We start from the raw sequence: 26,877 nt of genomic DNA, 5'->3' as shown, positions 1-26,877 counted from the left end.
CCCAAAGGTTAGTGAACATTTAAGCATTTAGGAGTTCCTGGGGGCAGAGACTGGAGTACAAGTCTGCTTAGCTTGAAGAAAGCCCTTACCATTAGCCTAAAATCAGTGAAAAAAAAGTCACGTTCATCCTTCCCCCTCCTTTCTCAGCCCAGAAACTCTGGGCAACCTAACCAGGGGAGTTAGAGGGCACTTCCTTCTCAAAACATCTATATCAAACATGAACAAGGGGCTTGACAATGTTGTGCCTTCTACCACCTCAGCACTTCAAACTAAACAAGTCTAGGCGATCTCAATGCCCTCCTTCCTCCAGAAGGGGCACGGGACACCTCCTGTCCCGAGCCCAATGTCTGCCATAGCCGGTTGTGCTCATGCTGCCCTGCTATTTGTAACTCTGAGTCAGTGAGTGCCAACATTAGTGGAGCATTCCTTGCTTCACATCCAGGTAAGCCATGCCTTTCAAAATCCTACTAAGAAGGGTCTTCGGATCTGCAATAAATCAGCTGTTTAGTGTCAGCTCAGAATACATCGTACCGGTTTGTTACAGCACAAACAGCTGCTATACTTGCCTCCCCCTACCTTTTTTTTTTAAAAAAAAGAGGAACAACATATGAATTGGGTTTTATTTACTTTAGGGATAACATTAGCATCATTTTCCTATGCTTGCCTCTTTTTTGGAACTAGCTTGCATAACATTTCCTAGAAATATGCTCCATATGTACACCAGCTAGCTCCACCAACTGCACCAGTTCGGAGGCAGGGGGAGGAGGGAAGCGTCCACAAGCATTTGTTAACACCAACACACACCGAGATGGGCTGTGGCCGAGCCAGGTGAATTGTTCCAAAACAGCAGGACAACTCCCATCAGACTTACACAAACTAGGTCTGGAAAGATTACATTCAGCACAGAAAACACACACCTCAATTTGGAAAGGCTTCATTTAGCATCTGGTGTGGTGTGTCAGATTCCATTTGAGATACTGGGCTCCGGAGACCAGCGGGAGAAAACAACACACTCCAGAGTACATGTGTAACATGAGGAGTTAATCCCACACAGGCATTCATCTTTTCAAAGTATATATTTCTGACAGTTTTGGAAAGCACGCTTACAATTTCCATAATGTTTGAAAACATACAGACACTTTCTCTCCGTGTCACAGCGTCTTGAACTTCTGAGGCCCTTTTCGTGACACCATAAACTTCTCCTTGGAAGCACAGTATGATGTCAGAGGATGCAACAGTACAAGAGGTGAAGAGGAAAGCTGGGGGAGCATTCAAATAGCTTTTTCTGGCCTAAAAAAAATATAAAATAAAATAAAAAACTGGAGCTTGATCCAAGAACATTTTGTTCATTCGCTATACAGGGGTGCCTTTTGTACGAGCACAGACTGTTTTGTGGACTCTGGTCCTCTGTAGTCACCATGAAACAGAAAATATACAATGAAGCTAGTGATGTGTTATCATCTAAGACTTCTATGAATGCTATTTCTGTCTTATGTTCACAGTGACTGCTGGTCAAATGTTCATCCACAACTTGATAAAAATACAGAGTTTTAAAGAATTATCGTGGATATTTATAGATTATTTTCTTCTCTTATCTTGTCTGCACAGTTGGCACAATAATGCTTATTAGCGTTCAGGTTTAAGTGCATCTTCCAAAATAAATAGCTGCCTTTTTTTTTTTTTTGAAGCTGCTAGTTTCTCACATTCATCAGGGTTAAAATATCCATATTTTTAATAAACACATACACTTTGATATCATCCAGGTAAGCCAAACAAGTTTTACGCAAGCGTAAGTGAACTGCTGTATCCCTCACCTTCAGACTTGACTTGCGCTATAATTCCAGCAAAGATTTAATGAACAAATCAAATTTGATGCAAGCTTTCAGAAGTTTTGCAGTTCTAATCAGCAAAAGAAGCGTGCTAGATAATTACTGGAGTGTTGAGCTGATATTTATCTCTGTAATCCCCCAGATGAAAGAACTAGATTTCACAAGAACAGTCTTTATATTTAATACCATACACAAAAAGAGACAACACTGATTGAAGGCAAACATCAAGATGTTAATGAACGCCAGGCTATTTGCGCATTCAGCCCTGTGAAACATATCCTATGTGGCCACATTTGTGGTCACCAGGACCAGGCTCAGAGGTAGCAATGTTGATTTGTTCTTTTCCACCTCCTTTAGCACTGCTCTGCCCCACCTTTTATTTATTCAACGCTGTTCAGCCTCTTTTCTCATTTCATCACAGCCTTTTCTGCTGGAAATCATCATTTCAGCAAGAAAGAGCTCACAAACAGCAGCATGCAGCTACACCACTGAAAAAAGCTTAGGACCCACTCAGGGCACTAAGAAAACCGTGCCCATCAGAAGAACTGCCTTAAGGTTTCCTGAAAATATCAGTCTGCAGTTGGCAGATAGCTCTTACCCCAAATGACTACAGTTTCAGGAAGTTTACTAACCTCTGAACACAAGATACCATAACATCAAACAGCCTTAGGAGACCATTATTTTTACTCATTTTTAATCAGTTTAATCTGGCAGATTCAAAAACTCACTGAAATTAAACAAGGGCCTAGAGGTGCTCAATACACTTTGGATATTTTAAACTTCTTCGGAAATCCTGAGTAGAGCACAGCACTTCAGCACATCAGGTTTAGCAACCATCTTCCATTGTATTGTTACATTGATATTCACACCTACCCAGGCACGCAAATACTTCTGATTAAAAATTAAATATAAATGAAACAAAACAAGCAGCTCAGGAAGAATACGTGGACTTTTAGCAGTAGAACATGCCTCCATATGCCAAAGGAAGAAAAGCAGAGAACAGATGGCTTCCTTGCTTTGTCTTGAAACTGCTTTCGTACTTACACTACTTCATACTTTGGGTTAATATTTTTATCCAAACTCAGTGATTAAAAATAGAGACAGACGGAGGATTGTATTTCATTCTGTAATTAGGCAGACACAATGAGGTGAGTTCTCAGCGTGATACAAAGCAAAATAAAGCATCTGCAGCTCCATTAGTGATTTCCTATGCACATGGGAATAACTTTTACTCCAATGCATGCAATACAAATGAGAATTAAAAAAAAAAAAAATCAAACCCACAAAACCAACCCGGATTCACTGTGCTATTAACGAAGAAATACCACAAGGCCTTCTTTCAGGACAAGACTTCCCTCTTCCTTGACTTCAAGCACATGCTTGTGTGCTTGATGACTTGGAGAATGAAGAAATGGACATTATTTGAATACTAGAAACAACAGTGGACTTGCACTTTTTAAACAGTTTGGATAAAAGGCTGCCATATAACTAATTTTAATCAAAGTTCAACAGAGTTTTAATGAGAGTTCAACAACCTTCATGAATGTTTTGTGCAATGGGAGCATCACTGGATTAACGCTGACTCCATCAATGCCCACGGTGAGCCTGGGCCACTGCAATGGAGGACACAACCGAGAGGAAGACATGAGATCCAGCAGCCGACTTCTCAATAACTGTGCACAGAAAGCAAAGCAATGCAGCTCTCAGAAACACACAAGGCTCTGTAAACAAGGAGCAATCCAAGGGCTAATCTGCTGAGATTCCCATGTCAGGCACAGAAAGGATCATTTTCTGGCAAAACACTTGAGACTAAATTACATTGCAGTAATTTACTGCAGCAATTCGGATATTTGGAGTCTCAGACCCGAACAGAGAGCACGTGCTTGTATGACCTGGTTCAAGGGGCACCACCCACTACATCAGGTTGCCCAGGGCCATGTCCTGGCATGGACAACCTGGTCTTGAACACCTCCAGGGATGGGGCATCCACAGCCTCTCTGGGCAACCTGTTTCAGTGCCTCACCACCCAGACTGAAGAATTTCCTCCTAACATCTAATGTAAATTTTCCCTCTTTTAGATTAAAACCATTTCCTCTTGTCCTGTCATTATCTGACTGAGCAAAAAGTTGTTCTTCATCATTTTTATAAGCCCCCTTTAAGTACTGAAAAGCTGCAATGAGGTCAGCCTGGAGCCTGTTCTTCTTCAGGCTGAACAGCCACAGCTCCCTCAGCCTTTCTTCATAGGAGAGGTGCTCCAGCCCTCTGATCATCTTCATGGCCCGGCCCTCCTCTGGACCCGTTCTAAGAGATCCACATCCTTCTTGCGCTGGGGGCTCCACACCTGGATGTAGTGCTCCAAGTGGGGCCTCACCAGGGCTGAGTAGAGGGCGGCAATCCTCTCCTTCCTCTGCTGGTCACTCCTCTGTTGATGCAGCCCAGGACGCAGTTGGCCTTCTGGGCTGCAAGTGCACACTGCTGGCTCATGTCAAGCTTTTTGTCCACCAGAACCCCCCAAGTCCTTCTCTGCAGGGCTGCTCTCAATGAGTTCTTCTCCCAGTCTGTGCTCATGTTCAGGATTGCCCCAGCCCAGGCGCAGCACCTTGTACTTGGACTTGTTGAACCTCATCAGGTTCACATGGGCCCAATTCTCAAGCTTTTACAAGTCCCTTTGGATGGCATTCCTTCCTTCTATCATATCAACCATACCACCCAGCTTGGTGTCATCTGCAAATTTGCTGAGGGTGCACTCAATCCCACTATGTCATTGATAAGGGTATTAAATAGTACTGGTCCCAGGACAGACCCCTGAGAGACACCACTCGTCACCAGCCTCCACCTGGACGTGGAGCCATTGACCACCACTCTCTGGATGAAGCCTTCAAGCCAACTCCTTACCCACTGAATGGTCCACCCTTCAAATCCATCTCTCTCCAACTTGGAGATCAGGATGTCATGTGGAACCATGTTGAAGGCCTTGCAGAAGTCCAGGTAGATGACATTGGTCAGTCTTCCCTTGTCAACCAATGCAGTCACTCCATCACAGAAGGCCACTAACTGGTCAGGCACGATTTGCCCTTGGTGAAGCCATGCTGGCTGTCTCGGATCACCTCCTGGTCTTGCATGTGCCTTGACATTGCTTCCAGGAGGATCTGTTCCATGATCTTTCCAGGCACAGAGGTGATGCTTACCAGTCTGTAGTTCCTTGAGTCCGCCTTTTTTTTTGCTCTAAAACAACTTGTGCTTTGGGAATGACGGCAGAGTGATGGCAACTCATTATTGCCAAAAGAAAAAATACAAATCAGGTGCCAGAAATAACACTAGGTCTGTTGTGCTCAGCGTGAGTAGCAGGAACCCACGGCTGACGTCTAAACAGCCACGGCAGAGGGTGACAGCCAGCCCAGCAGCCAGGGCAGGGTGTGTGCACAGGACAGGACCTGATGATCTGGCTTTTCCGACACACTCACTCTGCTCTATTTACAGCGAAGTACAACGGCCTCTCACGTCCCTTCCTTTACCCTCTTAGAAGTGCAGGAATTGCCATGGTGACTGCCTAGTGGCCCAACAATTTAATATCCTGCCGTCAACAGTAGCTGGTACTCAGTGCTACAAAGGAAAAATACAACTCCGCAGCAGGCTGTTACAGAACAGCTAGTCAAGAGGGGAAGTTTCCTACTAATCCCCTTGCCATTTGATATTGGCTTATGGCTTCAGTAGCAGCAGACTCAGACCTTGCCTGCGGAAGCATTTGAACACAAACACAGCATTAAACATGGGCTTACAGACACGAGCTCCGGTCTGACAGTGAAGGGAACGTTCCCACACAGGAGCTGTGCTCCTGAACTGCAGCAGTGGGGTCCAAGTCACAGGGGCTTCTTTCCCTACAAGAAACAGCTTCTGTTTGGTTCCCTACATCAACAAGACCAGGTCCGACATGACGCAAATACAGGTGCAAACCTTAGCCTGCCTTAGTTGAAGGGGCTTAAAATCTGCTCTGAACAGGCCCACAGATTTCCTGGGAGCTGCCATACCCCAGGTAACAGCTACCCGTGAAGCGGGCAGCCTCCCTCAAGATGACATTTAAAGCTGGAGAGGCTGAGGGGTGGAATTTGATGCAGTTACCCCAGGCCTCAGCCTGATTTCAAGGGCTCAGTGCCCGCAGCTGGGCCCCATTCCCCAAAGAACTCAGCACCCAACAGCACCACAAACTCTGATTTCTCTGGGAAACCTGGAATTGCCTCGGCACCAACACTACCGGCCCAGCCAGACCCGAACAGTACCCGATGGCCTTGTACAGACGCTCTTCTGGACCAAAACTGCTTTTCCAGTTGTGATGGAGGATTCTCTCAGAGAAATAAAGCAGCATATGGAAAACCCCCAGCACTGCATGTTCTCATAATTTTTGGAACACTGTAAATATTTGAGTCAGTAGATCTTAATCCATAAACACAGCTGGACTCAAGAAACAATGATGGTAACTTATTATAATTTAAACAATTGTGTAACAAAACAAACCAATCATAATCACTTTGGTTTTCTAAGGACAATAGGCGCAACCTTTTCACAAAGTTAACATGATGGTACATGTAATTACATAAAAATAAACTTACATATGCTAAGATAAATTATTCTCAGCTTTTAAAGAACACTGCAGACGAATGACAGTGGAGGGGAAAAAGCTGTATGGTGCAAAGCCAGCATTTCATATAATGTACAGAGCTGGAATAGTAACTGCCAGCCAAAGGACATCCCTTTTCCCTTCTATCCTCTTCCAGAACATATTAGTTTAATTGCTTTATGACCAGGAACATCATTCCCCTAAGTTCACCCTCAATATAAGCCCTTGTGCACACAGTTTACATACAAAGAACTGGTGGCTGATCTCTGCTGTGATTAAGGAGCAGAACATTTATCCAAACTACAAGAACAGACCTGGGCAGTCAACTCGCATTTTAAATAAATTAAAGGGGTTTTAAGTTCTTTCCTGAAAGTTCAAATAAGTTCAATTCCATCTTATTTCCATTGCCTCTTTGCATTTTCATGAGTGTTTGCATTCAGCAATATAACCTAGAAACAGAAGTAAACACAATGTGGCTCAAAACTACTTCAGAATTGTCCTAAGCTGGGTGCTATTCTGAAGCTTTTACCAGGTCAGAGAGATGTAAAGCAGATTCAAGTAACACCAAAACACCAGCCAAGACAAAACCTATGCAAAGGGAATAATTTGATTACAAACATTTTATACAAGCAAAATACTGATCATGGCTATAAAGTCTATTATTTCTCTAACACCAATGCGAAAGAACTCCGGCCTTCATATTTTACATTCAGTTATCAAGAAATAACCAGATTATCACCCAAACTCCTAGAATCCACAGAGATCAAGCGAAAACTGTGAATAAGGACAAAGCTTTGTCAAGTACTATAGAGATGTCTGATGGTCCAGAACCACAATATTCATATTACCAGAATTTGGTCCCCTTGTATACTACCCCTTAGAAGTCATGGTGGATAAGCCTGCAAACAAGCTACATATATGCTATGAGCCCAACTCCCAGCTCTTGCTGAAGGCAGAGCCATAAAATGAGAAAGTTGCCATCTGAACTAACTCCCTATAGCAGGAAAAATCTTAGTTCCAAAATTTCTATTTCAAAAAGAAGCACATGAGCAAAGCAGCATACTTTCCAGCCCTCTCCCTTGCACCGAGAGACAGATGAGCCACATTAACTGAAACTTTCAGAAAATCAAGTATGGAAAACGTCAGCCCTACAGTACAAGTCTGGCAAAGTTATAATCAACAAAAATCAGAATCTTATAATAGGAACTGACAGGGAAATTCTAGCTACTTGTGCTGCTTATAAATGCTAACATTAGCTGGGAAACGGATGAAGCCACAAAGCTGAGATCCAGTTCTGGTTTAAAACTTCCCCAAGTTTTCAGCGAATATGGATAAAGGAGTTCAGCATGGTCCAGGTGTAAGTGCAAATCTTTCAGAAATAATGAGAACATCTATGAACGGTTAAAGGTTCAATGGAACTCTTCATTCAGATTAAAACTATTTTTTTCAACAAAGAAAACCACAATAGAGGAAGATGATTTGAGTTCCTGACACGTGACCCCCTAAAGTCAGCATGCTGCACTTCACTCTGGAAATATTGCCTCTGCTCCATTTGAATATTTAAGAGTACACTTTTAAAAAAGAAATAATAAATTAGGACAATGACCACATTAATCCAGACCCCATTTGGCAGGGTCTGCCAAACAAGCATTAACAGCCATTTATGCAAGTTCCTAAATGGGGGATCATTCATTGACTTGCAAATGATGTCACCATTTAACGATGGAATATTTCTTTCCTTTTGTGGCTTTGCCACCCTATTTCTGCACGGCTGCCAGGTAGGTAAACAGAATTCCACTTAATCTGTCTGCAACTTAAAAAAACAACCTACAGCTTGTCCATTGAGGCCAGCGTTTTCAAAGATGAGTGCCTAACATTGGCCAACTAAATCCAAATTTAGGAACATAAATAAGTACCCTATTTTTTTTAAAGCCTTTAAATAAGTATCTTATGCTCCACAGTGATCCTATTCCACGCTGTTTTTCAGTAAGAGCCTCAGGGCAGGAGGTGAGAGAGAAGGGGGACATTGTGCTATCTGGATTTGTCATCTCCCAGTGTCTTCCAAACTCCAGTTTACTTACATACCAGGAGGACTGGCCGGAGAACGCTAATTCTGCTCCACTAAATCCTTCACAGGTTTGAAATTTAGCTTCATTCCACATCATTTGTACAGCACACGAACAGTTCTGCAAGAAATTTAGAGGGAGGTGAGATAGTGACTGACATGGCTGAGAACAGGCTCCAATCTGCTTTAATCAGAAAAGCAGCTCCACCTTATTCATCTTCCCCAGCCAACGGCTCTGTCATGGGGCTGCCCCAAACCTGAGGAAGCTTCCTGATGAGTATTTCAGGAAAACTTATTCCTCCAGCTGGCTTAATGCTTTCCACAAATGGGAGACTTCGAACAGTAAACAAGCTTTTAATCAAACCATTCTTGGTTATCTCTATTTATAGGACACAAGTAGTTTTCCTAGTAGATAAGTTTGCCAGTGCAATCTGGGATCTGACAACATGACAGCACAGCTCCAGCGCCACCACCATTAACAAGAAGTCAGACGCGGGAACATTTTCTCATCGTGTTCTTCACAACAGATCTGTGGTGAGGGCTCAGGGGAAAAGAGAGGAAGTTGCTTGAACTTTGAGAGTAGGAATGTCAGAAGTACTCGCCCTACTCCCACTGGGGTCAGCAGCAGGAGAATAGGCCAAAACTTTCAACAAAATTTTGCCTTATATGTATCAATTTCAGGAGGCAGGAGGCTGAGTAATCAAAAGATGTCTCCTCACTGGGCAACTGTACCTAAGCCCTCATAGAAACCCCTTTCCCTATCACCCATCTAAGATGGGGATGGGCTGCAGACCACTCTTTGGCTTCCAACCACCTTGGCAGAAGTCTGCATTCGTCCCACCTCAAGCACCAGATCCAGCCGTCCAGCACCTTGGACCCCTTCGATTTGAAGGGTAGAGGCAAAACCTCTTTCAGTGTCAGGATATGTGCACCTGTGTGCCTCTCAGCTGTAGTAGGACCCCAGGGCAACCCTCGCCCAGCACCAGCCAGGTCCCAAACATTAAAAGGAATTAATGCAGATATTGAAGCATCTTTGCCCTCTGCCACATGGATTCTTTTAAATCAATACCATGAGCAGGATCTTGCAAGCACCAGCCCAATTTTTTGCACAGAGGCACACAGCCGAGGGGATACTGCTGCTGATTTCAGTAGGATCAGATGTAGTACGAGACTTAAATTCAAGAAAGAGCTCATTGGGCTACAAAGTTTGAGCCAAAGCACTCTCAAGACAACTTTTTCCTCACTTTCTGTGGTTCAAGTTACCTAAACCCAGAAACATTACAAACTGCACCAAACAGTTCCAGTTGAACCTAACTTTTCAATTCCTTCATTTCAATTCTTCTTTCATTTCTCCTTATTTAGTCTTCCCTCCCTACTATTTTTGTCATTATTAGCATCAGAAAGAATGACTCACAAAAAAGTGCATAAATAGCTACTTATGTTACAGGTCAGAATCCCTCAATATTTTCAATCTTCTAAATGACTGCTGGGTCTCAGTTTGTTATTTCCATGTAGTGCACCCAGCATCCAAGGCAAAGCAAGTTTGGGCTGGGGGGAGTCTTTTTTTTTTTTTCCCTTTGTTTTTCCACACTAAAATAATTGAAGGCAAAACAAGCAAGGTTGCTCATGAAAAATAGTAAAAAAGAAACAAACAACTTGGAACAATAGAACATTAGAGATTTTCAAGGAACTTTTAGTAAGATCCCATTGAAAATGAAGCACCAAAGAACAGAGATACATTTGAAAGATTCAGGCTGGAAATCTGAAAATAAACCAGTTTCAGCTAATTCACTCCATAGCATCTATGCTATACTTTTTGTTGTTGGTCTTGAAGCACACAATCTGCAACAATTTCTCCATATTTCTACGCTAAAATAGGTCACCAAAAGGCAGCAGGCATTGTAACCTACACCTCCGTATGCTCCAAATCCTGTGCTTTAGCAGTTCGACTCTGTTTAGCCAATCCTTAATCTCAAGCATAGCTTGTTTGTAAGCAAGATTTAACAAGGCTGAAGCTGACCACACATTTAGAGTTCATTTGTATCTTACGTTCCGAATGCATACACAAAGCATTTTGGCCCTGACACAGAATTAGAAAGGCTGCTATTCCTAACGGGACGGTCCAAAATGAGGCGTGGGCAACCCAAACCCCAAGTAGGGGCTACTTCATCTCCTGCTTCCGTGGGGGCTGAAGTTACCTGACAAGATCACTCTGTCCCCTCTGAAGCTGGCTAGGCTCTCAGCCACATCTTCTCCCATCTGCTCCAAGGAGACTGCACTGGCTGGGACCATGAGGCTGAAACCAGGAAGGTGCCAGGTGCAGGGCAGGGGTGGGATGGGATCTCAGGGCAGCAGAAGCCCCAGCACTCAACAGGACCATGTTCTGACTTAGAAGAACTACCCCTTAATGCTTATTCCAAAATGATTTACAGAGGTACAGGGGAGATGAAAACTGAACAATAGTGAAGAAAAAAGGAAAAAACACATTTTCAGTTGATTTTTGAAAAGTCAATGAGAACAAAATACGGAAAAGTTGTTCCAGATGGCAGGAATTTACTTCAGGAATTTCATTTAATCACATTCTTAGCAAGATGTTTTGATTTGGATGACATACATCAACTGCATACTTAAATTAACAGTCCTTCCTACAGAAGTAAATGTAAAGCTCCCAGGAGTAGGAAAGGGTCTCGGTGCTTTTATTTTAAGTGCAAGTACAGCATGTATGGAGCTGACAGTCCTTTTGTTATTTCTCTTGAGAAAAAGCAATGATTCAAGCCATGCTGCAAGAACGCATCCACTCTGACAGCAGCCTGCAAGGCCATTTGCCTGAGTCCTCTGTTCTCTGCACAGAGCTACCAGAGCAACCACCTACTCCCACGCCCTACCTGCTAGGTATGATGGCTGGGTCCCAACTGCCTTGAAAATAAGCGTGATGGGTTGAGAGAGAAGGAGAACCCTAGGAAAATACAAGTGTCCCAGCTCCTATAATCTGATTCCAGTTCAGCAAGCCCCTGGGGTACGTCCCCAAGATAATTCACCAAATCAATGCCCCAGAGGAACGTCAATAGGACAAACAGCTCTCATCAGGTAGGTCATTGAATCAAAGGGTTTGGGTTGGAAGAGAACTTAAAGCCCATCCTGTTCCAACCCCTGCCATGGGACCCCTCCCGTCAGCCCAGGCCTTGGGCATTGACAGGGCTGGGGCACCCACTGCTCCTCTGGACAGCCTGGGCCAGGGCCTCACCGCCCTCTGAGTGAAGAATTTCTTCATCATAACTGAACTAAACCTACTCTCTTAATTTAAAGCCATTACCCCTTGTCCTGCCACTCTACTCCCTGACAAAGAGTCCCTCCCCAGCTTTCCTGCAGCCCCCTTTAGGCACTGGCAGGCTGCTGTAAGGTCTCCCCAGAGCCTCCTCCTCTCCAGGCTGAACAACCGCAGCTCCCTCAGCCTGTCTCCACAGCACAGGTGCCCCAGCCCTCTGATTGTCCTCATGGCCTCCTCTGGACCCTCTCCATCAGGTCCAAGTCCTTGTGCTGGGTGCCCCAGGGCTGAACACAGGGCTCCAGGGGGGTCTCACAAGAGCAGACGGGGACAATCACCTCCCTCACCACCCTGCTGGCCAGGTGCAGTCCACAACATGGTTGGCTTTCTGGGCTGTAAGTGCACTTTGCTGGCTCACATTCAGTTTTTCCACCCACCAACACCCCAAAATCCTTCTCCTCACAGCTGCTCTCTGTCCATTCATTGCCCAGCCTGTATTTGAGCTTGGGAGTGCCCTAACCAGGTGCAGGACCTTGCTCTTGACATTGTTGAACTTCACGAGGTTGACACAGGCCCACCTCTCCAGCCTGTAAAGGTGTCTCCTGGTGGCATCGCCTCCCCTCAGTGTGTTGGCTGGAGCTGTATTCCTATGGGCATGGTGTGCGAGGCCCCCTCCGAAGTCTCAAAACAGTCAAACAAAACTTTGAGGTTTCAGCAGTGAGGGAATTCCTCATTTCACACAGGTTTCTCCCGCTCTACAACCATTTAACCCACCTCTCAGTAAAACCTGACAGGTCTGAGAAAGCAGTTTCATTAAATGCAGTACAAGACAAGTGGGTTTGAGAGATCCTACCTGCCTTAATTTTATTTGTAAAAGCCTGGGAGGGGAACGCAGATGAAGAAACAGCACACGAACAGGTCAGCATCAGAGTTATAGCACAGATCTCCTACATTTCGAATAGACTTATCTTTAAGGCCATAGCACCTCTCAAATACAACATTAGAAGCAATTTTTTTGTAGAGGAGTTTATTAGGAGTTGAAACTCAGTTTACACCTAAAGTGTACATCAAAGTTCTTAAAGACGTTGAGAATTTCAGCCACCTCCACAACACTGCAAACGCAAACTATCTTCTCGCACAGCTTCTTCCTGCAGCTGTACTCTGAAGGGAGATATACATACACATACAGGTATGTATATTAGTTATTAGAATAACTGTAATAAGGCCTTTTGTTTGGCAACTGTCTATTTCTAAGAAGTGAAGCATGATGAGATTTAGCTTGCCAGCTGCGTGTTTCACTTTCCCATATCCCCAAACAGAGATTTAAAATAGCCTGTTTATCAGATGTGTATCTAACTCATATTCCACTGTGAGGTCTAAAAAGGAATTTCCATTCTTACAAATGTCCCCCTTGTGGGGCATTACCGTCTGTTCTGATCATTGTAAAGGGTCCCTGTTTCCTTCTAGTCCAAAACCCACTGAAGCATTTCTTTAATGACTATAAAAAAAGGCTAGAGGCTTTCTTGCCTTAATTTATATACAAATACATTACCAATTAAAAGGTAACTGTGAAAAATAAGGCTGATAATGGAATGCCTTCTGCAACCTGAATGGGAGCATTGCTACCATGACATTGAAATAATTAGTTAATCTACCCTCTAATTTGTCTCAATTTGCACTAGCAGAATAGGAGCTGCTGCCTACTTGATTTCTCATTGAAAACAGTGGTAGGAAAACAAAGAATTTTTCCACCACCCACCCATTTTGCACATAAACTTCTTCCTTCTTTCCACCGCAACTGTAAATCTGGAATACAGCTCCATTAAAGCAAATGGAGTTACACTCCAGGTTCACTAATGAAAGCAGAATTTGGCTCAGCACCACCAAAGTACGCCGAACTCATGCATTTGAAAATGCCTTGTGACCACTGCCAGCCTGCTGCCTATGTTCTTGTTCCACTGCCAGGTTTAGCTCAGCGAACAGTTTACAGCAGACAACTTGTGTTGAATGGAGACCTCTTTCTCTTTTTCCACCACCACCCTTACTTGCAAAGGGTTTCTGATAACTTCATCATCTCCCTGATTACTGGCAGATAAAAGGCAGATCCCCCCTCACCCAAGGTGCACAGATAGAAGGGAACACACGTGCATCGGAAACACGAGGGGGAAAAAAGGAGTTCAAGGCAAAAGCCTGTACCTCAGCAGGGCTCTCAGTATGACACAGATGCACATTTCTACCAGGTATCAGCTATTTTACTACCCCATGCCTGGCCAGATATATGACTAATTCAGAGCCACTAAGAGACGTTTTGGAATCTGCATGCTTAAAAAAGGTGTGAGAGAACAAACTGATGAAGATCTTATTTCCTGTTAGTTGTAAACTTTCAAAGTACATTGTGTCTTTTTCAGAAACTATTTACCTGCATACATAAGACATGATACCTTAGTTCCCAAATCGATCTCCACTTTGATTGCTTCCATGAGATGAAACACCATTATCCAAAAAAACAAGTACAAAGTGTACAAGTCAGAGCAAGCATTTGCCAAAATATTAGCCTTCAGCACTTTTTAAATAAACATAAGGGCATGAGATGACCTTTAAATTGCTTCTTGACACATACTAAATCTACAGAAGTAAGGGAGATTCTCTGGAAAGAGCTGTAAATTTTGGTATTCACAGTGTATTTTTAGCATATTCTAAGAATATTTTGTATACTAAAAGAGTCCTGCATGCAGCAGAAATTCAGGGATCTCATCAGGCTTTTAAAGTCTAGGGCCTAGGTTAAATGGCAGTCAAAGGAGTAGATGGATGGCTTGAAGCAAGCAAGAAATAACCACCAGAAGCTAATCAGAGTTTGCATCAATAGGGTGACACTCTTCTATTACGCCCCCGCCACACACACAGACCCCTCATGCTTTAAAGCAGTATTTGGGGATTAATTAACGGAAGGTCCTTCTCCCAGACACACTGCTCTGCTTCCGAAACACGAAGCACAAGGGCCAGGTGACAGCAGTCTGAGGTGCAGACACTGAAGAGACAGAGCAGTAAGCCAGGAGAAGCCTCCCCGTGCTCCCCGTTTTCAATGGGTGACTTCTGGATCCGAACGGAAGGTGGGTGGCAGAAGAAATTATCACAGGAACCAGCAATGCCAAGAACAGCATAAGGAAAACAAGCAACACAGATGCTGTCTGGAGAGAATTCCAAGAGGCCCTCCGCATCTACAGGGTGCATCAGTTGGACCTCATGCACACAGTGGGGGATCTGCTGAAGACTTTTGCTTAGCATAAAAAGCCTGCCTCAAAGGGAAGATCTGTTTCATTGGGAAGGAAAGGGGAAAAAGGATTGCAGATGGTTGCTCCAGGATGAATGCGAAGAGCATTCTTTCTTTTGTACCATGGACAAAGTGCAGTGAACAGCAAATTTCACAGGACGAATGCAGCCTAGCAGGTGCTAGGTGGTTTGAGCTGCACCCACTTGCTGGTACCATCACTGAATTTGGTCACAGCACCACATAAACTGTTTGAGAGAGAGGGGCAAAGAGGCATCTTGTACCAGAGGTGTGATAGTGTAAAAACATCACAGGCTTACACACAAGGCAGATGGAAACTGGATCCAGTAGGTACAGGTGACTGCAAGTATTTGCCAGCTCAGGCTAAACTAGATGGGCTGAACAACACATCTAAATGAAAGGGACAGTAGTGCAAGCCTGAAGGAACAGCAGACAAGGACAGAGTAGAACACAAGGAGAATTTGAAAGAGGCTGCATTTCCTGGACCACGGCTACCAGCTCCGGAGAACTAAGGGGCACAATTAGCAACTTCCAAGCTATTAAGTGTATCGCTTAAGAAACCCAGCACCACGAAAACCAAGGCAAAGTCAGCAGGGTTAGACACCACTCACAGACTATACGATTTTTAACAATAAAAGTGAACTGCCAACACATTTCTCCCTATTTCTCACTCACATGCGTTCCCTGCAAAACTCATACGAAGCTTTCAGAGCCTGGAGAGGCAGGCTGCTTTGTCACACGTTCCTGAATAAATCAAGAAGCTGTTCTGCTCTCATTTTTTTCTGAGAGGAAAAGTGCTGACCAGAGAAAATTGTGCATTCAGTGTTGCCCAATTCAGTCTGTAGCAGCTACAAGTTCAGTGTCTTCCCACCCTGTCATCTCCTAGGGGCAATTCCTGGCAGGGAGCACCAGCAGCTCCCTGTACCAGTTTCCATGGATCCTCCCCTGGACTATCTCTTCCCCCAAACACTACACTCAGCGATTTAATTTCACAGAACGATGCTTAAGAGTAGGTCAGTGCAATATGGAAGCCGTGTGGGCAAATCAGTAGTGAAAATGAACAAGTGAAACCTGGACTTCGATTGCATACAACCCCAACCTCCAGCCCTGTCATCTGTGACACTTTCACCAGCACGGAGGAAGTAAATGCTTTAAGCAGAATGACAGAAGTTTCACAGCTCTATTTCTGTCCTGCGTAGCAGACTCCATACCAGACAGGATGACAGAAAATCCCATCCCAAGGACCTAGCTCAGTGCTGCCATTGCAGACCAGATCCAGCTCAGGGCCTGCATCGCCTGCTAAGGGGGCATCAGTAACACACACAGCCATGAAGTTAAGACAGAGAATGTTTTGATTGTTAATTCAAGATGCTCTCAGAGCTCTGTGGTGACCCAGCTGGTCATTCCTGCTCTTGTTTGTCTGAGCAGAACAGTCCACAGATCGCAGTGGTTATGAGTAAGCAAGCAAGCATGTGTGCATTTTTGTTGACAGCATCTTCCCAGAAATGATCACAGAACCCGACTGGTACTCACGAGGTCTCACCCTCTTTAGATTTTTTTTCAAATACGTTATACATATATATTTATAAATTTCATTTCAGATGAAAGCTGTTCCTTCTTCATCAGCCTTCGATAACTTCCTGCAGACAAAGACGCACAGAAGCTGCTGCTCAGCACGGGTGCACTTCTTGCACGTATTTAAGGATTGCAAATAGCGTTCTCCTTGGCCACATATTTCCACCCATGGGGTGATGTGTTTACATACGCTGTGGTACATGATCAGGGATTACTTGGGATATACTGTACCTCTAATATTTCAAACCCAGCATGCCACATGCTGGGAACCAGGTAGCCTCAGCTGTTTGACTTCTGAGAAACAGCTCCAGATGTGAACATGTTATCTTCCCTTTTTAGAGATGACTCCCCCCCATGATTCCCTCTTTTCCCTAGAAATGTGAAAACTAAACTTAGCAGAGAAATAGTCAGAAAATAGAAGAAAATTACAGTTTGTGCAATACGAAATACATTCAGATAAACCAGAAAAAAACTACCAAAATAACTACAAAATTTGTAGTCCCCTGTAAAGACCAGGGCCTGTTTTTCAGGGCATGGGAATGGACCAACACATTCCTCACACATCAGGACGCCTGAAGATGGAAGCAGGTAAATTTAGATGGTTTTCATCATTGCAGCCCCTGTATTTTCAAGCCTCTGGTAAGACACAGCTGGAGATATTCAGACTGCATCAGGGTTTATAGGAGATCCAACAAGCGAGGCAGGAGGTATTTCAGGAACACCATCCTTGTGCTATGTAATATTCTCTCACAGTAACGGTGCCCTTCCATCCATTGTGCTAATGTGTAGCCCACTGTCATTGCGCCCAAAGTAATTCCTCATGGAAGAGGGGACCTTCACGTGTGGGAAACTACAGAGCCTCCGATACTGAGCAATGCGCTCACTGATACTGATCCTGGACAGTGTTCAGTTGTGCTTTGGTTCCTAGATAACACTGACACAGATGCCAATGATTTGCTCAACCCTACAGAGCTCATCTGTCACCCTTCCCTGCCCCAGCACACTTCTGAGCAAGGCCACAGTTCTGCAACACCAACCATCCTGCTGTGCACACGCTGGCAGAGAAGACAGGCTGCCTTCAGAATAAGGCACGCTACAGGGCGAGAATCGGGGTTTACCTGGCTTCTTGTCTCCATCACCTCTGTAAGTCCAGAAGACTTCTGCCTCCTTACTGAAGTTTTAGGGAGTTGAAGTACTTTGGAGGCCTGATGGTCCTTATTACCTCACCTAGAGGCCTGAACAGCCAGCATCGTGACTTCTGACCCTGATCCCACAGCACACAGCACAGTTTAATTAATGGCTTATTGGGGACCTAAGCACACATCCTACACTTAAAATCATTGATTACCTAGAAACTGGAGTATGCTGTCTACCTCTCACCTTAATTGCTTAGAAATGCTGGTGTTTTCAGCCAAGTGAACTGGCAATGAGCACAACAGAGGATTTAGAAGAAAAAACTGATCCTTCAGGGAAGGCAGGAGCCTGGACCACCCCCTGCAATTGTTGCTAAACACTCTGGGATCCTCAGAGGGCAGCTCAGTCACTGCCATGCTAAGGGAGAGCACAGCTACACCCTGCTCAGAGCTAATTAGGCTGAGAGGAGTCACTGCTGGTTCCGTACAAGACATGAGTGGAAGCAATAGATCAAACCCGGATCTTGAACTCCGGTAGTAAACACAAGGCATATCCAGGAGGAGCTGCTGGCAAGCCCAGCACCCGAGGAGCAGGGGAATGTTCTCGTGACCCCATCTGTAGGCATCCCAACAGCTCCTCTGAAATTTCACAAGCGAGGGGATGTCCTAGATAATGGATGGGAGCCCAGCTGCCCCCAGATGAGGGAGTTTCCTTTGTGCACAAGTCCCCGAGTTATTTCAGCAGCATCTGGCAGCGACGCTCTTGTTAGGGCTGCAGATCTATTTATAAAGCCTGATTGTTCGTTTGGGGACAGCTCTTGGCATACGAGGCCTCAGGAGAGCTGGAGCGATCTGGTTAACAAAACATCCAGCAAACTGGGAAATCAAGTCTGCTTTTGATTTATAATGCAGCAACTAAAATTATGATTTGCCAGGCTCATTTTGGCACTCTCATAATTCAGCTACAGTTCTGATTATTTTTTAAAAAATAATAATTAAAAACCCACCAAGTTTAATTACCATAATTATGGAAATACTGAGTGAAAAGGACTCAAAAATAATGAGACAAACTCGCAGCTCCAACTCCGCCAATTAGCAGGATGTTAGGTTTGGGAGACAAGTCTCAGCAAGGGAAAAACTCCTGCTGCAATGGTGCCAGCAGAGAAGGGACAAACCCACCTAGCGTCTAGGTTATATCACAAACCTATTGCACCCTCTTGTGCTGAGGTGTCAGCATTACTTTGGCTTGGCTGCCTCAAAACTAATTGCTCTGCAGCACTTGACCTTCAAAGCAGCTCTCCTGCAGCACACTACGGCACTGCACACACCGGCAGCACGTTGAGGGCTCCTATGGGCACCCCAGTGAGGAACTCATTTTCAGTGCACGACTGAACATCACCGATTTCCAGGCTTCTGTGGGTCCCTTGAAGGTCTCACAGATGAGCTCAGGTTTTTGTTGAATTCAGACAGTATTGGGAACTCTGTAAAAGTCACTTGGCAGATGTAGCATCCCACAAATCTGCCTGGCCACAGAGATAAACTGCACCTTTTCTGGTTTTCCTAGAAGGGAAAACAAAGCTAAGCACCAATAAACACAAGGAGGATCCCTGTAAAACATGAGTATTTCTCCAGCGCTAAGGCCTAAGGGTAAGGGTATCACATCCAGTACAGGTGCTGCAATTTAAGTAAAGAGCAGAACTGGAACAAGTTAAGAAGAAATCAGCAAGAATAAGATGTCTAAAAACTGAGAGACAAGGCCAAATGATCAGGCAGCGTCCTGCCTAGGAAGGATGTCTTCAACTAGGCAAGAGGGAACCAACTTTTTCCTCTCCACTCCTGGATGACAGGATGAGGAATAACAATGGTAATTTGAACCACGGGAGACTATGGTGAAACATTAGAAAGACAAAAATCTCTCCAATCAGTCTGTGCAAGTATTCCCTCCCTGCAAATTGAGAACAGATTAGGCAGAGATGTCAGGAATGACCCAGGTACAGCCGATCCTGCCTTGAAGCAGAGGGCTCAATTACACGATTTCTCGAGGTTCCTCCCAGGCTTGTTCCTAGTGCTTTCAGCTCTGGAATTGTTCCTCTCTGATTAACGCCCAGGCTTGTTTTCAGAGTATTACACACAAGCTTGTCCAACAGCTAAACACAGAAGTCAGTCTCTGGCAGTCGCATACACAATCCCCAGCACGGTCTGCATCTCCTGCTGGTAACACTGGCGGCAGCACTAATTTGCAGTTCCTGATCACTGAAAACAAAACATTTCTAAACATTTTGCCATCTTCAATGCAAGTTTCAGGCTAGGTTAAAGCTGATTTGTTATGGTATGAAAAATTATCAGGCACAAAATCCACAGACTGACTACCACGTGTCTAAATCAACAGAAAGCAGGATGCTGAGCTGCTGCTGTCAGCGTAGTGCCGCAGCCTCCTTTAATCCTGGCCCATTCCTTCCTGAGGATTAAATCTAAATATACTAAATAAAGCTCTAAAAAGGGACAAGATCACCATAAATTCATCCCTGGAACAGAGACGACCTTTCCAACACCTTCTCTTTGTGAATGCAGGACTGCTGCAGGAGGCGTGGGGGATCCGTTAACATTTGCTGTGCTGATTGGGAAGCTTCCAAAGCATCGTTCCGGGAGGGTAGGACGGGCCTGAAACAATTGAAACCAAACTGCATTCGAATCCATGAATCAAAGCACTTGCAATTACCATTTCAAGGCAGGTGAAACAATAACAAATAATGAACAAAGATGTTTCAAGTCTTTGCTGATGCACTCTGTGCTTACTAAAGAAACTGCTAACTGGACACATTTTCAATAGCACCAAGGTGATTGCCTGCGATAGCCCCAGTTAATCAAGTCTTTGAGAAAAATGGGGATGTAATCTCCTGTATTGTAAAGTAGTATTTCAAATCTCCTCCAGCATCCAATGTAGCTTTTACGGTCTTTGCTTAGGTTTAGACCAGAGGCCACATGAATTCTATGCCAGGGTGCAATCTGGCCCAAACAGTGCTGCGCCTTTGACCCCTCAATATGGGTTAAAAACCACACGGGTCAGCAGCAATCCCTGCAGGTCTCACTGTGTGGGTTTACAGCATCCTAGATGAAGCTCTCTGCATTGAAGACTTAAGGTCTTGACAGGATTTACGTAAAATTTTATTACAGATCAAGACTCTTTAAGTGTCTTCTGTATTATTAGAGTTCCTAAAAACACACCCTTCTCCCCCATAAGGAGATATCTGCACGCTGATGACAGGTTCCTCTAAAAATCTCTCAGCGGCTCCTCAGAAGTGGTCACAAACCACAGGTTGAGCAAGTGGTTTCAGTAATTTCCGTGTATGCTTTTCTTTGTACCTCAATCCATCTAACCCCAGCCACAATCCACCTAACCCCTTGTAAGGGGGCATCTTTCAACCTTCCTCGGGGCAGCTCAACAGGAAGAGCTGCCACCCACAGCCAGCACCACGGAGGCCTTTTGGGGTTAGGAGGAAACCTCAGACAAGGCTCTGAGGTCAGCAGGAAGGCGATATGGAGGGCAGGCAGAAGCACCAGCTGCACGGCAATCAGCACACGACCCACGCGGACACAAAGGACTGCCACCCGGAAGGACCGGGGGACAAAGTCTACCACCAGACTGTGCTGAAGGCTCCAAGATGTGAGCAGACGTCTTGGTGGCCTCCGGCTGCCAAAATGAATGGCTCTTCTTTTGACTTCTCAAGTGCGTTATAAAGGCAAAGGTTTGCTGCTTGCACTGTCGAGGTACTGCAGTTCCCTAACCCCATACATAGGTTCATTTTAACAGTGCAAGCCATTTTGCAGCACTGATCCGTCCAAGCTGTTTTGGTATTGGGCTGAATAGAAAGAAGCAGCCTTAAGTAACAGTGAGCTTTTGGCTCAACAGGTACAGAAACCCAGCAAGCATTGCTCATCCCCTAGTCCTCCCAGCTCAGCCTGCTATTAAAGCATTTGCTAAATCCCCTATCAGCAGAACTGGAAGCCATATAGGTAAACCGAAAACAAAGCTGGCCTTTCCGGATGAGCTGATGGAATAGGAGCGCTTTCCTGCAGAAGAGAAAGGGGAGGGGAACTAGCTAAGCCTCAGGCTCCAGGGAATCCACGGCTGGATGATTTCTGGGCACCCATCCTGCTCTTGTTCTCCTGGAGTCATAGGGCATTAAGTTCACGTCCGTGTAGAGCTCACGCTACTCTGGATTTGGTGACAGCGACGCCCCAGCTAGCAGAGAGCTCCTCTGCTGACAGGCAGCTGGGTCAGGACCCAGCCACATCCCTGCCGCAGCCCCTCAGCGCCTGTTTGCCTTGGCCAGGGCCGCAGCAGCAGCTGAGCTCGGCGAGGTGCACATCGAGCTCAGCACCACTGCAGCCCAGGTTCGTTGCTGGCAACACGACTCGCGCTCCAAAGATCGCCTGCTCCTCTGTCCCCTGAGCAGGGGGGAGGAAAGAGGGAGAGGAGGAGCGGACAGAAAAGGAAGCTGATTTTCACCGCAGCTGCAAGCTCCGGCTCTAAACTGCTAACCCCTTTGCTCCTTGGAAAGCTGACTCCCAAATCCCTAGGTGTTTCATTATCTCTTCTGCTCCCTCCCCGAGTTTCTCTCAGGTAATTGTTCCCACATAGCATCTGCTTCAATCCGAGCCAGCTTCCTCCTTCACTGAGGTTTTCCAGCACAAGCAAGGCGATGGCTTTGCTTCAGCTCCCTCGATCCCTGCATAGGCAGTAAAAAGCCTGAGAGGCAAATAAGCGAGTTTGTGCTGGGACCAAACCCATTCCCAGGTAGTCTGAGCAACACCAGCCCCATGGGAAGCTCTCTTTGTGATACCAAGACACAGACTGAGCACAGAAACAGATCGTACCAGGCGGAGAACGTGACCAGACGCAGCTGAACTTGCCTTTAGCCCCACTCACAAGTGCTGCTGAGGGATTCCTCCAGCGCCAGGGAGAACCAGGGGATCGTCAGCCCCGCATGGCAGCTGATACAGCGGTGGTCTCAGAGAAGTCAACGTTCTGCTACGAAGAGCAGTCAGAAGGAGCTGCAAGAACTTGCATCTTTGGTCCCAGTTAGGTCATCGCAACCCTCACAAGACAAGCGAGGGATCATGAGCTCATCCCTTGGCAGGAAGGGACTGACTGCAGCTTGCAATATTCATAGTAATTTGGGTAATTTAATGCAGAGGGTGAAGTTCTCAGCCAGGGTAAATCAGAGCAATGTCAATTTTGCACTATTGAAGCACCTGGGTTAGCCTGTTAATAAGAGCTTAACTTATATTTAAAAATGTATTCTGTTCACCTTGAAGATGACCCCTTTAAGAGTATTTTTTTGGTTTTAGGCTGCTGTAACCATCAGCTAATTGCTAGCTGGTCAGTGTTACAAAAGGCAAAGCGCTCTCCATCATGGCTTTGTCTGATAAGACCCAGGTAAGTGGAAAAAAGCATGGTTCAAAGCTATTTTAATCAAGTTGTTAGGATGCATGCAGATAATCATGAATCTCAACAGGCAACTAATGCTAAAAATAATTGACTAGCTTTTTAAAGTGTAGTGCTGTTCACTGGGCCAAATTCAATACTGCTATAAATTCCTGGAAGCACCACAGTAGGAGACGTACCAGGGATCTCCGGCCTTTCCCATGAACAGGGGTCACCAGGCAGGAACGCTTTCATTGCTCTTGGCATTAAGCAAGGAGTAACGCTGAAGGACAGGGCGCTACAGCGGAGCACCCACGCAGACCGGGTTATGAATACTGTGTATTCAAAAGGGCAAAGAGACAACAGAGCAGTGCGATACAGGCACTGCAATAAATATTCCTGTTGATCTGTTCAGGCAGCTTTGTTCCTACTGAAAGGCAATGGAAGTTCATACTCCGGTCATGGACGTGCCGTGAAGTTCCCACAATCTGGGTGCACATCCCCAAGTATGGTCTTTGGTCTCCATTTCCTTCCACAGCTCCTTCCCCAAACAAACTGCTGCTGAAGCCAGAAGGCTCGTTTCTTGACGCAGACCCAAGCCCAGCATCTCCTCCTAGGCTAGGTTCTGGGAAATCCACGCTCTGGATAGCTCTTGTAGCAGCCTCAGGATCACCTCCCTAAGGAAAGGACCACGATTCTTCCCCCATTGCCACCAATCCTACAACAGCAGCACCCCATCTGTGGCAAAATCACCCCCCTGATCACATAAAAAGTATCAAGTCTAAAGATTTTATGCTGAGCCTGAGGCTTACGGCCATGACCTACAGCCACCACTGTGCCTGTGAGTGATTTGCTTTCCTAGGAGCAGGCTTTCGGACAGGCTTTTAACCTGAAGTCCAGCAGCTGAGTAGGTGGCCACTTAATATCTCTAGGTACTTTCAGAGAAGATTAGGTGAAAGTCCAAATCTAGGTTGACATTCCCTCTCTCCGAGAAACAGGCCTGCAATAAATAAGGCTGTGTGCAAGTTGTTGTTCCTGCTAGAGCGCTCTGCGCAGCCACTTACTGCCAATATGTTCCTCATTAGCACTCTGGGAAGCTGTGAGTGCATAAGGCACTCTGTGCAGCCCCATTTTTATTCTCTTCTCAAACACATGGAAACACTTTAAAAGTAAGAGCCTTGGGACCTGTGCAAGGGCGACAAGTGACAAGATGAGAAGAGGAGACCAGAGCCAGCCCCTTACAAATTTGAACCATCCAGCCTTTAATCCACAACAACCAAAAAATTGATGCTAAGCAAACCTAGACCTTTTTCAGAAAGTAGATTACATGTGTAATGGAAAAAATATAGGCACGGGGAGTCTGGCCTACAAAAATTGGTTAAAGTTAAGAGCCTTCACTTTGCTTTCCATGATTAATGGAACTACATGCAACTTAGTCAACATTTCCATCCCCTTCTGAGCCTATTGAGAGCTTTTTTTTTTTTAGGAAAATGGAATTTTAAGACTACATAACATTTCCATAGCTTACAGTAATGAGGTGATCAACAGTTTCCCTCTTCAAATACTATCTACCTCTCAAGAAGCAGGGAGCAGAGCAGTATTGCCCTCATACCTCCCACTCTGGGCAACACTTCCCTGCAGTTCCATTTCAGCAAGAGGAAAGGCAGGATCCTTGCAGGAGCAGTGCCACAAAGCATAGCACAGAGCTGGCCTGGTCCTTTTGGAGGGAAAGAAGGTGGCATCCCTCTTTTATCAGGCTTGATGCGTCATGGGGACGCCCAAGCCTCTCCATAAGTGAAAAGACACAAGCAAATTCCTGCTGGAAGAGCTGAGCCCTCGCACTGAGCAAAACAGAGGCAGGCCGTTAGTGCCAACCCCACAGGACTGTAAGAGTTAAAGCTGTTGTAAGAAATTTGTGCGTGTGCTTTCATGCCAGTGGAAACATAAGAAAAAGCCTAAGTTCTCCGCATTGGCACAGCAGGTTCAGCTTTGATCTCTCAGGAGGTTCATTTCCTTCATTAGGCCTTTCTTAAAATTCACTTTATGAACCCTTTTCATTTCCCCCCTGCATTCCCCCACCCCCCCCCAGCTCCCCAAAGCCTTTATAGATTCATTTAACAAAGCGGCAGGGTGGGGGAGGAGAGCCTCATTTAATTGCCACTAACCGTTACCTGAAGCTGCTGGTCATGCACAGGGACGCAGGAGTCATTCCTTGTGCAAGGCACAGGAACCGAAGGAGGGAAGAGCCCCACCAAGGCAATAATAAACCACGGGCAGGAACACCGGGAGGAGAGGAACAGGACCACAGAGCACTGATGAAGGGAAAGGTGAGGCAGCACAGGGAGATCTCCAGCACAACTTGGACAATCATTGCTGCAGAAGAGGTGGAGTACTTAGAACATGCCCCATGTTGTGCCCTCTGCTTCATCTCCACTCAGTGCTCAGTAGCTGATCAAAAACCAGAACCTCGCCCCATTTTGGGTGTCACACTGCACACAGAACAGACGCTCACCTTTTTTTTTTTTTTTAAAGGGAAGCTACAAGGTCAAAAAATCCCTGCCATGCAGTTTAGAGAGGGGTTTTCTTTTTGGTTCTGCACCCAACTATTCTCAAGGCTCAGTACCAAGGTGATGACAGCATTAGGGCACATCATTTACAGCTGCTGTTCCTGTTAGGGGAGGCAGGGGCACAGAGGGGCACCCTTTGAAATGCCTTCCCCCACCAACCCCAGCCAGAATTTCAGCTCAGCATCTATTCATGATGGGCTCCTTGCAAAAAAAAAAAAAAGCTGTGCACACATCTCATGGCTGACCTGCATGCAGCCTACAAGTTGGTGGGGAGATCGCTTCCCAAACAGAGGGCTGCATCCTTCCCAGCAGCACGCCACCTTACACCACAAAAGCCTTTCAACAGCAGAGGATGGAAAGGTACTGCTGCTGCCGGGGCTGCTGAATCCAGTCCCCTGCTATTGTACTCAACTGGACTGTGTAATTCTATTCACAGGCAGCAGCTTCATTTTAACAGTAGTTTGTGGCTTTACCCCCACTATTCCTATTAAAAGCTTAACTTCTTATGATTATCCAGTTACTTGGAGTAATTTAAACAATGAAACAATCCAAGTAAATTGTAAGACTATTCACCAGCTCATTTGTGTAGATGAACTTGGTTAAAGGCCTTGGAAGCAGATACTGTTCTTAATGAGAAAACTGTGTCCTGATTCCTGCTGGGGCTGTAGCAAACCCTCAGGGCTTGTCCTCTGACTTAGGAGGTAGCAATCCCCGTTCTGCTCTCATCCCACTTCTACTGGAAATAAAAAGCTGCAGTTTCTGCAGATTTTCCAAGGGACAGATTCTGACCTCAAAGGAGCATAAACATGAATTCATGTAAGGTTAGTCATTTTTTCTTGTTTTAAGCTAGAAAACTAGACACCACTCTTGGTGGTGTAGAGATGAGGTTCTGCCCTGCCTTTTCTCTTCTGATGTTCATTTAATTCACTGTAACATGAACACAACTGGATTTAACAGGACTCAACAACTGCAATAGCTCACAGGGCATTTTTCAGTCCTGGAAACACAGCCCTCTACTTTTCTGCTACATCAACCCCGGGCCTCCCTCAAGCTCAAACTCAATTTCAATTACATTTAACAAAGCTAGGTGAATGGGCAGCACGAAGTCAGA

General features: G+C 45.3%; 1 protein-coding gene across 10 annotated transcripts in view; it reads right to left on the bottom strand.

The window, feature by feature from the left end:
• The window catches only part of PAPPA (pappalysin 1), a 361,421-nt gene that overhangs the window by 326,549 nt on the left and 7,995 nt on the right, over window positions 1-26,877 (bottom strand). For 8 of the 10 annotated variants that reach the window (XM_083807365.1, XM_083807367.1, XM_083807373.1 and 5 more), the window contains one exon: window positions 8,530-8,630. The gene's annotated coding sequence lies outside the window, so the exon portion shown is untranslated. Of the gene's footprint in view, window positions 1-8,525; window positions 8,631-20,312; window positions 20,433-26,877 lie in introns of those variants that run through there. The other 2 variants (XM_083807366.1, XM_083807377.1) reach the window with 2 other exon arrangements.

The sequence above is a fragment of the Anser anser genome (genome assembly GCF_964211835.1).
Source record: "Anser anser genome assembly, chromosome: 21".
NCBI classification, from domain to species: Eukaryota; Metazoa; Chordata; class Aves; order Anseriformes; family Anatidae; genus Anser; species Anser anser.
The sequence above is the reverse complement of the archived record's forward strand: the minus strand, read 5'-3'. Positions and strand labels throughout refer to the sequence as shown.